Source organism: Canis lupus, chromosome 27 (assembly GCF_011100685.1).
Source record: "Canis lupus familiaris isolate Mischka breed German Shepherd chromosome 27, alternate assembly UU_Cfam_GSD_1.0, whole genome shotgun sequence".
Classification (NCBI taxonomy): Eukaryota; Metazoa; Chordata; class Mammalia; order Carnivora; family Canidae; genus Canis; species Canis lupus.
In genome coordinates this window covers 34,393,530-34,404,006 of record NC_049248.1, presented here as the reverse complement: position 1 = coordinate 34,404,006, position 10,477 = coordinate 34,393,530, and the positions used below count along the sequence as shown (strand labels likewise).

At 37.8% G+C, this 10,477-nt stretch overlaps 1 long non-coding RNA gene across 1 annotated transcript in view; it reads left to right on the top strand.

Moving 5' to 3' along the window:
* The first annotated feature begins 2,366 nt into the window (after positions 1 to 2,366).
* Positions 2,367 to 10,477, top strand: part of LOC111092822 — a 56,581-nt gene continuing 48,470 nt past the window's right edge. Inside the window, exon 1 of the long non-coding RNA XR_005379658.1 lies at positions 2,367 to 2,452. This is a non-coding gene — a long non-coding RNA (uncharacterized LOC111092822). The remainder of the gene's footprint in view (positions 2,453 to 10,477) is intronic.

Here is a 10,477-nt window from a genome sequence, read left to right as displayed (position 1 = left end):
CTGATAGAATTCTCCTGGAAGCCATTGGCCCTGGACTTCTGTTTGTTGGGAGATTTTTGATTACTGATTCAATTTCTTTGCTGGTTATGGGTCTGTTCAAATTTCTGTTTCTTCCGGTCAAAACCAAACTCTTGCTATTACCCCTTGAACATGTAACTTCTGAAGTCTTCTCCAATCAGTAGATGGCCACTCCATTCTCACAGTGTGCCTTCTCTCTAAAATCCCTCATTCAATCCATTAGACTATCTTACTGTTCTGTTCCTACCTTCAAAATGCACCCAGAATCTGACTCCTGCTCCCAGCATGGTTCAAGCAGCTGTCATCTCTTTTTTCTGGATCTTTGTAATGTTCTCTTACCTGGCTTTGCTCTTTCTACATTTGCCCCCAGTAGTAAACATTACTATTGCTCATTGGAATCAGGTTTCTTTCCTTCCTGGGAGGACTGCATTTCCTGGGGCTTCTGACTAGTTCTTGGCAATGGAGTGTGAGTAGGAGCACAAGTCCCCTGTGGACCTTCCAGGTCACTTTCCCCCTGTCAGTGAAGATGTCAGCTGAGTGTCGAAATAATAAAGCCACAAATAGAAGCAGCCTGGATCATGAATCACTTATGCAGAAGACAGCTGCCTGGAGTATCACTGGACTTCTATCAAATTTTGAATGAAGGTAAGTCAAATCATGTGTTTGTATTTCACTCAGAGGAAAACCCAAAGTCCTTAGAACAGCCTGCAAGAACCCTATATAATATTCACTATTACCTCTCTGTCTTTAACTTCTATTACTTTCCCCTTTGTTCACTCCACTCCTTCTGGGTTAGCCTTAGGACACAAAGGATATTTCTGCTTTGGGTTCTTTGTACTTCTTGTTTCCTCTGCCTGCCATGTTCCCAAGGTATCTATATGGCTACTCCTTCACCTTCCTTGGATCTATGCAAGGAATGATACTACCAACTTATTACCAGTTTTAACAGTTTATCCGCCCTTGGAACTCACCAGCTTTTTCTGTACCTTTGTTTCCTCTTAGTATGTATCGCCATCTGACATATTATATATTTCACTTGTTTGGTTATTTATTGTCTGTCTTCCCCAATTAGAATGGATGTCTCATGACAGCAGAGATATTTATGTTTTTTGTTGTTGCTCCCTCACCGCTCTATTGTCAGTGCCTCAAACAATGCCTCATATGTAGTAGGCAAGCAATAAATGTTTGCAGAATGGATGAGTTAATGAATGAAATTTCCTTTCTCCAACTGCAACATCAGAAGATGACAAATGCTTATTAATGTGCCATGAATGCAATGTGTCTGACATAACCTCAGAAATTCACAGGCTAGCCTACCCAGAAAGCCAAAGTAATGCACAAAGAGTTGCCAGTGGGAATCAGAGCCCATACACAGCTTAGCTCTAACCCAAAGAGTGCAATTGTAAATTTTTAACTACTTACAATTAAAATAAACAGCGGTAGGCAAGGACTTGATTTTTTTCTATAATTGAATCTATTCATTTTTATAAAATACCTACAATGAAATCTGGGAAGGATATTACACAGCCCATTAGTATATAATAATCGATGCAGAAAATATATTGCACAATAAATAGAGTAGTGAATGAGGCGGAGATTATGTGTGTGGTGTGTGTGTATGTAAGTGGGAGGTCAATAAGTGATTATGAATGTCCACTTCATGTTAAAGTTGTTACCCACTTGCAGTTGTTTGTTATTCACATGTAGAGCTATTTCATATCCAAAGTTCAATCAGGAAAGTTGAAGACTTTAATGTAAAAAAAAAAAAATGACCCAAAAAGGAGAAGTTCTTAGAATACAACATGCCCTAAGTGCAAACTTACATCAAATAGAGATATTCTTAAATGAAAATAAATAAATAAATAAAGTTTAAGTTGCCATTTTCTTAAAAATACTTAATAAATTTAGAACAATCTGCTAGAGGGTTTCTGTCAATATGAACAGGCTGCCATAACTAACCGCTGAGAAACCTGCTTGAACATTTTTCTTGGGTTTTGTTTGGATTCAGAATCTGAGTGGTAAAAATATGCATTTGAGTTGCATAGAAAATCAAACAGACAGCATAAGGCCTTCTGCATAGGAAATGAGACTGGATTTCTGTGGTCTACAACCCCAGAATTTACTTTTGACCAGCACTGCCTTTGTATTCACAGACCAATTTTCAGCTGAATTTTTCAGGTTGTGTGGACTGTGAAATTGAGATATGCCCTCGGGACCTTGTAAGTATGAGTTATTTCCCAGTCAAAAAAGACAATGCCTGTTTTTAAGAAAGTTAGCTATAAGGCAGTGTGGGAACAGTAGAAGGACACCTGGGTTCTAGAACTTGCTCTACAATGGGCAAAAATGATCACTCTTCTGACACTGTTTTTTCACCAAACAGAATGCAATGGCTACTCTGAAGTAACTGCTGGGTATTTAGTGAGCTCCAAATAAGGTAACGAATATCAAGGCTGTAAACAAATCTCTAGAAAAATCTGAAAACATAATATGTATTATTATATATGGTTGAGAATTTCAGCGATCCAGTTACTTTCCAGAGTAAACTTTCCCTCCAAACCTAGGCAGAGTTTCATCACCTTTACTCCACACACAAAATTTTGTTTGATGATTTGGGAGGACTGAGAGTTTATTTAAGAACGTAAATTAGAAAGTAGTATTCATTAGCATCCCTTGAATTCAGGACAGATATGATTTCCAAGAACAAATGAAAAGTTACAACACTTTGTCTATTTCTATGAGCAAATTTATGATTTGTTTTTTTTTCTTCATTTCTTGTTGGCTCTAATTATGGCTACTTGCTGAGTAATCATTAAGATCCTTGCTTGGTTATTCTGATGTGGTCATTCAATATGTCTAAATGCGTCAATTGGTTTCATACACGAACATTATCAGGTTTTTACATGTAAAGAAAAGGTAAGGTTATAATTGGAAAACACTTGCCCGATGAGGGAGAGTATAACCTCCAATATGTCACATAAAAGTATTCAAGAGAAGAGTTGCTGGAGAGTTTAGAACCTATATTATTCCACAGATTTTTGTGTATAAGGCCAGATAATTAGAGGAAAGTTTCTCTGCAGAGATTTTGCATCTAGTCTTGGCAATTTACCTATTTTCTGAAGCCTTTGGAAGAGGAGTAAATAAAAAAATTACTTCCCTAACGGTAAGAAATATTATTTATTTATTTATTTATTATTTATTTTTATTTTTTTTAAGAAAGATTATTTAAACTTACCCCTCCTCATTTCTCCCATTTGTTCTTTAACCTGTCCTAACTCTTCCCTGTTCTTTCTGCTTTATTATTTTCTTCCTCAGAAAGCTTTTTGCCTTTTCTAACATACGAATTCCTGGCTTTCCTGGACTTCTTTCTTTCTCCTCAGATCAATATGACAAAAGGTTCCAAAAGCAAAGAGCCAAGCTTACACAGTAACATCCAGGAGAGCAGGGGAAGTCCCTCCATTCCTTAGACAATGGCCCTTCTGCAATTGGAAGTCTATAAACAAATACAGATTAATTTTTTATCCTTGCTATATTTGTAAAAGACACAGAAAGCCTGAGAATTTTCCACTGTGGCCCTCACACCAGGCCTAGTTACCTGCCACTGTTCTTCATCTGCAAGTTGATCTGCACATGATCTTAGTCCCTATTTGTTTCCATCCCTCCAGGTAAAGGCCATACTGTGCAAACAATGGCACTAATCCATAGGAGCAATTCTTTCTCTATAAAGAACCATTTTTGACTGACAATTCCCAAAGCTAATCGTACTTCAACGGAGCCTTCCTCCTTCAGCCCTATTTAAAGTTACACCCTCCTTCCCCAAGTTAGAATATTCCTTTAAAGTCTTTGAGACTAACATTTTTGAATACAGGTTTATGGCAATGGTGCTTTGCTTGATTTTCTTTTGTGTACCTATCTAAATACAGTGGGAGCTGTGAGAAGCAATGTAGGTGCCATGATGAGTACGGTAGGCTGAATGACAGCCCCAAAAGATACTGAAGTCCTAATCCTTGGCAAAAGAGAGTTTGCTGATGTATTAGGTTGAAGATCTTGAGATGGGGACTTGGATAATCTGAGTGGATCCAGTATAATCAGAAGAATTCTTTTAAGAGGGAGGCAGAGAGAGAATTTTATAGGAAAAGGAGAAGGCAGTGTGACCCCAGAAGTGGTGTAACCAAGATCCAAGGACTGGTGGCAGCCACTGGAAGCTGGTAGAGGCCAGTAGCCTCTTTTCCCCAGAGCCTCCCAAGAGAGTATGGCTCTGTTGACACCTTGAATTTGACCCAGTAAAACTGATTTTGGACTTCTGACATCCAGAACTATAAGAGGATAGATGTTATTTTAAGCCACCAGGTTTGTGGAGATTTGTTGCAGGACCCATAAGAAACTCATTTATAGAAAGCCCTATTAAGTGGCAAACTACATATTTTGGAGATTGCATATTTATAAAACCAACTGTACATAGCTAGGGACATTGTTTAGTATTTAATTACATTTTTATTTCCTTCCATGTTGGTCTATGTGGAATTATTTGTCATCGACGAGAAAAAAAAAGCTCTGCATTTCATGTTTTATACAACACAGTCTGAAAAAAATATTCTCACACATCAAATGCCCAGCTTGTTATGAAAAGAGAAAGTAGTAGATTGTACCACTAATCTCCAATATCCATCCCCTTGAGCTCAGGCAGGGCCATGTGACTTCTTTGACTAATGAAATGTGACAGGAGGTCCCATGTGTCCTTTCCATGTGGAAGCTTTAAGAGACAATGTGTCCTAACAGGCAAAGTGTGCTTTCCCCTTCTCTTTTTCTTCTACAAGAGTCAAGTATCAGCGATGTTGATGTCCCTGAAGGAGGCAGGCAGTGAGGAGCAGAGACCCAGCTGACCACCACGGGCCTGTAGTGTGAGTGGGAACTACAAACAACAGTAACAACAAAAACAACTTTGGTATTTTGAGCATAGGAGATTTGGGGACTCTGTTCCTGTAGCATAATTTAGAGGACCTCAACTGATATGCAGAAATAGCCTTTCTGTCCCCAAATCCACCTCCCTAGTTGTTAATTTTAGAATCATCTCAAGCATTCATTTATATTAGAAAGCCCTGTTCCTGTTTCTTCCATAATATATGGAGAAATACCCTTCCCTAGCCATGACCACTGCCAACAGCTGTGTTCAGCAGCTTCTCATTTTTTTTTTTTTTTAGCAACTTCTCATTTTACTCCTGAGCCATTACCTTTGTTCTTGAAGTATGCCCCGACAGACCCTTCTCTGTGCAGTCTCTCCCACCAACAGGTAGCAATCACGCTTCAGAAAATGCTTCCCTAAGCAAAATCCATAGTGGTGCGCCATAGTGAATGTTCGTTATCCACCCCCCCGTCCACCCCCTGCCCAAATCTATATGTTGACCCCCTGCTCCCCCACCCCCCAAATGTGATGTTATTAGGCAGTAGAACCTTTGGAGGGCAACTGTAAGGATGAGGCCCTCATGAATGGTATTAGGGCCCTTACAAGAGTCAGGAGAGCCCTTGCTGCTTCTCTCTGCTCTGTGACATGTGAGGATACAGTAAGTTGGCAGTCCACACTCCAGAGGAGGGTTCTCACCAGAATCTAGCCGAGTGGGCATCTTCATCTCAGACTTCCTCAGGACTGTGAGAAATAAATTTCTGTTATTCATAAGCCACTCTTCTCTGGTACTTTGTTGTAGCAGCCCACACTGACGGGAAGGGAGCCCCCCACTGTTTATAGATTAGATACTTCATCCTTACCTCTTCATACTATAGGCACAGCTTTCTGTTCTGATTTTATCAACCTTTTTGCCTATCATTTCCTCCCACTGCAGCCAGGCAAGTCTCTTCCCTCTCGAAGAAATGTGTCATATGCCTTCAGTTTTCAGTTCTGTCCTTTGAATGTTTGTTATCTTGTTGTGTTTCATCCTAGTAATGGTGCATCACCTAGCTCTGGTGATATTATAAAGTTCGTTAGAAATATTAAGGAAAGCTTTTCTAGTTAAGCAGTTAATGTTGTTGTCTGAATGAGAAAGAAAAGAGAACTAGTCTGCAGATCAAACCCTTCGTGGGCTTGGAGCAACTTATCAGCCTTATGTGTGATGGTCCTCTCATTTCATGTAATCACAGTGCATATATATATGATTTATCAGAGCTGCCACAAATTACCGCTATGCTTAATTTATTCAGAATCTAGTTCTCTATTTATGTATCTAAATGACAAATACTAAACACGAGGAAGGAAAAAAAAATCCGTGTTCAATAAATTGAAACATGATTTGTTATAGACCTCATGAAGTTTACTGCCCTTTAGCTAAAGAGTCTATTTTTGATTGAATAAAGGCTTTAATTATTATAACCAACACCATTTCAACATTATCTTCCCTTTGAAAGATTGCAGTTAAAATTTTCAGTCCAAGCAATCAATTATTTGTAAAAAAAAAAAAAAAAAAAAAATTGGCTACCTTTGAGGCTTGAATTAAAGATGATAAAATTATCCATCTAAAACCATTTCAATTTTATGAAAAATAAAATGGAGTGCAATGTTTCGGCTTGAAAGCTCAGATGATCTTTAGGGAAAATTAGTGATGTTGCTAATAGCGGTTCCAATTTACATGGCACTGGAAGGAAGCAATCAAAGAGGTGAAAACAAGATAATCCTTAAAATGGATCAATTAAATAAATATCATTTATGACAAAATCACAAGATAACATTCCCAGACTTTGAAAAGCAATGTCTTTCTTTTTGTTAATTAGAGATAATCTGTATTTTGCAACATGTAACTATTTACCAGGTGATGGTGTGTTTTCTGTTGATAGAAAAATGGATGCATTTCCAGATAGACTTCTATTCAATGGGGAAGGTGGCTAAGGTGATAATTTCTCATTTCTTTAGGTATAACTTTGATAATCTCTAGGCTCTCCATCATTTTCTTCTTCAAAATTAAACTACGTATATAAACCATGTGCATCAAAACTCAAACTAGTGCAATATATTTTTTCATTTGGTACAGATATTAAAATACCTGCTTATTTACACATATAGCTGAGTGTAAATATGAAATGAAAAATGTCACACGGGGTTCTCTCAGGCAGGTATTCCCCTTCATAATCCTCCTGCCTGTATTTCAAACCTCATGAAATGAATATTATACACTGTGAGTTTAACAGATGCTAAATGTGTTGCTGTTACCTCATTTACATACACAGATTAGACTGTTTCACTTTGTTATGCACTAGCTTGATCTCTTAATTTTGATGATCTCAAACTGTTTTTATTAGGTTTACAAGAAAAAAATAGTCAATTATTTCATAAAGAAATTTATCCACATAATGTGCATCTATTCATACATAGAATAAATTTTAAATGTATATATTACTTTACTCTCTGTCCCATTACAGAGAGTCAGAATGATGATGTTAGAGCTTTCTTGATTCATATTGCTTTAAAATTCATGCAAATGGGCATAAATACTGGTTTTGCACTTTTGTTTAGCATTTTCATGCATATTTATTCCCACATAAGTAAATATTTCTCACTTTCAAATTCCTTTTATTCTTTCTGAGAAATTAGCAGGCCAGGAAATCAAACTGTAAGCAAAATAAATTTCTCGGCTCCGCCACATTTTCTTTATTGGGAAATAAAGTATTGCTTTCTGGTATAACCTGCTTTTCCCAGGATATAACAGCTATGAGAAAAACAATAAAGGCTTCACTTAAAACACTTGGCTCCAGATGGTCTTCAGTTTGTACCTAGCACGCCAGCACTCCCAGAACCCTCCCCATCCCTGTCCCTGTCCCTATCTCCCTGGCTGGTTCCTGATACGAGGTCTTGAAGATACACACTTTATCCTCCATTCTTCTTCCTCACTTGTAGCCAGCAGGTGTTTTGTTTTGGATAGAGCTCCGAAATCTTACAAGCAGAAGGAAATATTTCCAGATTTTACGAGGGCTCTTTCAAACATTCTTTGACTGCCTGGCCTTTTCAAAACTCCAGAAGGTACTTCTTCAGCTTTTAACTCCATTTAAAACAACATATACCAAATCCCCATGAGAAGCAGGTTGAACTGCAGCAAGGGTTAATTGTGAGACTCAACCCTGTATGATAGTCTTTGACTTAAAAATTGCCAAGGTGTGATTAAGGTGTCTCCACATATATTTTCTTCCTGAGAGAGTGCTTCCTGCCCTTTAGGCAGGGAATTGTCTTTCTCCTTGAAGATTTTCTCCTTTCTCTTTCTTATTTTAACAGTCTTAGTTCCAGAGAGACCTTTGTCTCCCTTGTACACCAGGGAGGTACTGGGAAAATTATTCTACACTAAAACCTCACATGCCCCAGCAGTCACTTCCTACCCTTCCCTTCTCAGAATCTTTAGTCACATGCATTTAGGTCTTCAAGTTATTTCATTTTATCATGACAATCACTGATCGAGTTTCCTCTAGGAAGAAGGCACTAAGTTAAAAGACAGAGCTCTTAAGTAGATAATAATCTAAAGGGGAAAGAGGAAATACATGCTGACAAATACAAAAAACAAAGTTAGCATAGTCTATCTTATATATCAGAGGCTTGATGGAGACAATTAATGTGGCTGCTATTTAGAGGAACAAGAGGTCAACAGGGGCAGGAGTGATTTTTGATGAATTCTTAGGAAAATATGTATTTAACTAGATTTTAAAGGCGAGATAACTTTTAAATAGGTCTAGTGAAGGTGGAATGCTTCTTCAGACCATGAAAAGTTGGAGAGAAAATGTGCTTAAGTAGAAGGCATATGTTTGAGAAACAAAGAATAATATGAGTCCTGGAATGGCTGGAGGATTAGTCTGGTAGAAAACAACACTGAAGATATAGATGGGGGGACATATCATAGAAGACTTCACCTTCCAAGCATTTACACTGTTAAGCCAGACTGTGTTCTAGTCCACTTGTGTTCCAGTCCCATGAGATCATAAATAATGATCCTCCCAAAAAGGTTCTAGAGCCAATAAAGTTTAAAAAGCACTCAGTTACTTCTCTGTGTAGTAGCAGTACAGTTAAGCACAATAAAACCTCTGAGAAGTGCTGCAGTAAAGAAATCTGTTAAACATTGTTTAACACAGAATTTCTCCAACTTATTTCCATGAGACCCACTTTTTTTTTTCACAAAATAGTTTTTGCCTCTAGCAAAGCCATCATCCTAAGGACCAAAGCTGCTTTTGGCACTATGTGGATTTTGCAGGAATTTGAGAGAAAAACTATTTCCTTATACCAATCAAGATCCACAGAGTGGGATCCCAGCATGATCCTGGGACCATTTGACAGAGCAGCCATTTTTTAAAAAGTATTTTCTTTACAGAAAATCAGAGTCTAAATATAAAGGAATCAAGACATACTTATGACAAAACTTTCATGCGCAAAGCAGTGGATCTAGGTGTATGTGGAACGCACATATAAATAAGAATCAGTCACTACCCATAATATAGTTATTAGCAATTGAGGCAGAAAAGACAACTTTGTAAATAACTATTCTACGAGAAAATAAAGTTACAATAGAGTGCTATGGGCTGAAGCTGTGGCAGAGGAGATGGACTTTCTCAAGAGTAGCCTTTGGAATGAGAATATGACTCAGGGAGGAGCCAGGAGATACACTGGTGGAAAAGGTGTCTGTGAAAAAAGAATCTGGTTCTGACCGCAAATGTGACAAACCAGCAACTCAAATCTCACACTCAGAAGTATTAAGTCTGACATACAGAGTGTTGCCAACATTTAAAAATTCAGAGATTTACAAAAAATTTTGAGTTCTAGCATCTATTGCAAATAACAAGACGGGAATGATAAGCCAGAGCTGAATAGAAACTTCCCCTTCAGATAAGGTATGTGGGCTGTTGTTGGCCACAGTCTCCACCGTAACCCATTGTCCTGGAACCAAGTTGCTGGTACTATTTATCATCTACTTAAACAGGTGACAGCTGCTTTTCTTACATTATAAGTAAGAAGAAAGCAAAATATTTCTTATATCCATGTTTACATCAAAAGTGGGAAAACAGAAAGAGGGCACGTGTGCCACATGTTTCAAGAACAATGGGAAAGGCCACATTACTTGTGAAAGACAAGAATATTCTTAGATGTTTGTTAAATGTATAAAATGTATCTGTGGTAAAGGAATATAACATGAGACCGTTAATTTATGTCATGGGCTTGGCCACTGTAGGCATTTGAGTTTTGACTCATGAGAGAACAAGGAGAGAGTTTCCTTATAAAAAAAAAAAAAAAGGATCATCCAGAAAGGTCAAGTCAGTTAAGAACTGAAAAGCAGCCATTGGACTTGAGTAGAGGCCATTTGTGTAAACTTAACGATAGAAGTTTTAGTGGGATACATGGGTGGAAGCCAATGATTGAGGAATATGAAAGAGATGGAGGAACTAGACCCCATTAGAATTGCTTAATGTAGGATCGTTTGTTTTTTGTTTTGCTTATTTGTTTTAA